This window comes from Parambassis ranga, unplaced genomic scaffold, assembly GCF_900634625.1.
Source record: "Parambassis ranga unplaced genomic scaffold, fParRan2.1 scaffold_22_arrow_ctg1, whole genome shotgun sequence".
Classification (NCBI taxonomy): Eukaryota; Metazoa; Chordata; class Actinopteri; family Ambassidae; genus Parambassis; species Parambassis ranga.
The window spans coordinates 2,661,014-2,664,936 of NW_021144778.1; the positions used below are offsets into that span (position 1 = coordinate 2,661,014).

A 3,923-nucleotide genomic window follows, 5' to 3' on the forward strand; every position below is an offset into this window, starting at 1 on the left:
ATAAAAAGGCTCTAAAGGTAAAACATCACAGTAATTCTTCCTGTGACACCTTCACTACCAGTGATGGTAAGTGCTCTTGTTTCAAATGTGATGTGCACTGTACCACTGAAGCTCGTCTGTGAAGTGTAGAGCCTCTGTGTGTATGTCACAGTGATGTTAACAGAAGTCAGATAGGTCTGTTAACACATATAAAAACAACATGCTGAACAACAGCATAGATGTGAAGGTGAATATATGTCCCCTCACATGTTCCTCAGTTAAAAGGTTCATTGCATTGGCCGGGAATCGAACCCGGGCCTCCCGCGTGGCAGGCGAGAATTCTACCACTGAACCACCAATGCTGTGAAAAGCTGACATCTAGTGGTGCCATCGCAGGTTGCAGCCTCCTCATTCCAAAATCAATCCCTCCTCCACATAAAGTCAAAAGTTATAAATTCACCTCATTACATGAGCGGTTGTGTGTAATGACGCAGCTCACCAGCAGAGGGCGTGTGACGGAGCAACAAGCAGGAAACTACAGGGGAGAAGAGACACCAGCATGTGTGGAGGTGTCCTCTTTTCGAGTAAAAAAACAGAACATCTAGCTATTACCATTCCTGATATATGAGCGACTTTGTAAGACATATGCTCTCATGTCATATACGACATGGTCAACTCCGAAATAATCAAGATAATAATAATAAACAAAATATTGGCCTAAATTATAGGGGGGCTTTGGATTATTTTAGGGAGGCTGAAGCCCCCCTAAAATAGGGCTAGCGACGTCCACGGTATTAAATAATAATGATTAAAATATTTAGTACCTTATATTTGCACAACATGTACCTAATACATACATACAGTATTGACTATAGTATAATGATAGGAGATGTTAATACGATATTAACCAGTAATGTTACAGCAAATAGAAATATAAGAAACGACACTAGTAGATATGAATTATTTCACATAATGGCAAAATATAATATAGCTGATATGTGGAGAGTCCTCAACCCCGGCGTGTGCGACTACTCCAGGAGACAGCTAGTTAAAGGAACACTGACACAAACCAGAATTGACCTGGAAATATCAGAGAGTGATTTAGACATAAAATAAATAACTATATAGAAATGATTAGAAACGAAATAGATGAAGGAGATGATCCACTAGTATGGTGGGAGGACGTTAAAAATCAACTGAAATTGCTGAATTGCTGAACTTGCTGATATCAGGCATCATTCAAATCAGACTATAGAAGACAGAGGGGGACACTTCCAGCGATGCTGCAGGCAGAGTGAGAGTTTGGTGCACATCACATGAGCTCAGAGCAAATGTGTGGATGTGTTCAGTGGCCCTTTGGCATTTGGGCAAACCTTAAACTGAAGATTTCTTCAGCATGGTTACCGAGCAAGACCAACGACCAAGTCTCCATTTCTAACTGTTCAACACAGTTTCTCAGCTTCACTGGGCTAGGGAGCAAAATACAGACATTTATCAGACACAGCAGCCTCAGAAATCCTCCAACCAAAAGCCTACCAGCATGACAGACTGCAGCACTTGTAAGCATTTCCCTTTCACAAAGTGTTTTGTAGACATGAAGTTACAAGTATCTGTACTACAGACATCTGGCGAAACAGCTTTAAGGCTCACTTTTTGGCATGATCACTTTTTGGCACAACACTGGCTCAAAGGTTCACAAAACTACATCTGAACAAGCCACAAGACTTGAAACAATGTCCTATACACAGGTCAGACCAAGCTATGTCTGCTAAGAACCAATCAGATATACAAACATGATTTTATTTTGATCTGCAGAAACCACATGACTTTGAATTAGATAAGCATATACAGTTCAACAATCTCTCCTCAGTGGTTTTGGATATGGGGTTTTTGGGGTCTGGCTGCTCAAATTTAATTAAAAAATAATTCTAGCTGTAAAGTATTTTATATGGAAGTCTATCAGGACAGAAACTATTTTGGACCAGCTACCAAGTGGCCATGTAAGGAACTGCAGATTTGCTCCTTGACACATCTCTCTGTATTATGTTGTTACCTGGTAAAGACTACAGTGTTTATTGATTTTTGTTTGTTTGTTTTTAGCTTTACATAGATACTTTCTACCACTGACAGTTTAACATGACCATGGGACTGAATTTTGGTCATTTGAGGGACGGCAGTTCTTGATTAGCCTGAGAACCATTTGCATGAATAATTATCTATAGACATGAATTTTTTTTATTTCTGTTGACATTTGAACAGAAACACCTGTGGGATTTAATTTTGGTGCCACCCCCAAGTGGCCACAGGATCAACTGCAGTTTTAGGCACTGTCACAGCGTGTGCAGGAAAATGGATCCTAGTGTATGTGTTTCCTTATAGGACACTTATAACAGCGTGTTTTGTGATTTAATCAGTATACATGCTTTCCTATACATTATTGATGGCAGATACATATTGATATGCTACAGTTTTGCCTAGCAGACTTCACTCCCATTCAAATTTTAAAACTCTAACGATGGGCCGTCAACTAGTCCTGCACAGGGCCCAGACACACTTTCTGAGAGATCTTAGTCATGGTAGCTCCTGCAAGATCCACCCACAGAGGTCCTGAACACATAAAACTCAGATTCCAACCAGAGCAGTAGCAGAACTGAAGAAGCCACTCGGGGGAGTGGGAAACATCTTCAAAAACAGTCCTGGAGTCCAGCTGCCTCCATTGAAACTCTTGGAAATGACTCTGACCTGATGAATGAGAGCATCCACAGATATACTTCTGTGATTGATAGATATGCACTCAGAAACCTGACAGTGCCAGAAAAGCTGTTTTGTGATAACTGCACGGACACTTATATTAATGATATCTAGAATAAACACCAAGCGTTCAAATGGAGCGACGTATCACACATGCCACAAAGATTCAATGTAGAGTTTGTTATTTGAGGTGCTCGCAGTCTGTCCTCAGTTCATTTTGTGCTCTCTGTAATTATTTTGTTCTTTTTAATACAGTGTGATAGTATCACTCAGCTGCCTCTGCACACAATAGGTTCAAATAATACAAGAGGGGGTACATTTAATGGGGCCCTGACACAGTAAGATAAACAGTCAATAATGGAGTATATATTTTTCAATGAATAAATTAAATTCATACAAATTAAAAATCTATTTTGTAATCATATATTCACAGCTCATTTAGATTCAATTCAGAATTCTGACTTTAAATTCTGACAATTTAGACAATTTCTTTCCCCAAAATCCTTAATCTAAACTCAGATTTCTGATTTTTGAGATTTATCCTGCTCCTGCAAAGTCTGAGGGAGAAATCCAATAAATATGCTGTTTAAAGTTCAACAAATGAGGCACATAAATAGGACTCCTGCTCTACTGAATCACCTCCATCTCTACCACTTCTTCAGCCTGTCTCCTCTGACTGGATGCAGAAAAGAGGAGATAACTGATTTGTGGATTCCTGGCGTTGAAGAAAGGATTGATACACGAGGGAATTATGATGATAAGAGGCAGCACCATGGAGGTGGTCACGCTGCAGAGGGCTTCTCTCTTCAGCGTCATGGTAAAGATGATATGAAATATGATTGATGACAGCTGGAGCAACAACAGTGAGAGGTAGAGTCCTATGGTGCATCTGGCTCGGTGGTTGCTGGACTTCAACATTGTGTTCACGCTGAGTGCAGCCCGATACACACCCACATAGCAGTAGCAGATGGCCAGCATGCAAAGACACATTATTACAGACAGGGGTCCAAACAGCAGCAGGTCCTCCTTTGTGGCGAGTGGGAGGCGGCCTCACACACAAGACCACTGGTTGGCTGCTGGGAGTCAAACTTCATCTGGCTGAGCACCAAGCCTTGGCCATAAGCGCTCATGGTCCCGCTCAGCAGCCAAGTCACACTGATGCTCATGTAGATGTTGTGAGTGTTGACCAATCT

The 3,923-nt window shown here is 41.0% G+C and overlaps 1 non-coding gene across 1 annotated transcript; it reads right to left on the minus strand.

Annotated features, from left to right (window-relative positions):
* Positions 1–270: 270 nt before the first annotated feature.
* Positions 271–341, minus strand: trnag-gcc (transfer RNA glycine (anticodon GCC)). Its single transcript has one exon. It is a non-coding gene; the product is annotated as a tRNA-Gly (tRNA).
* Between the last annotated feature and the right edge of the window lie 3,582 nt (positions 342–3,923).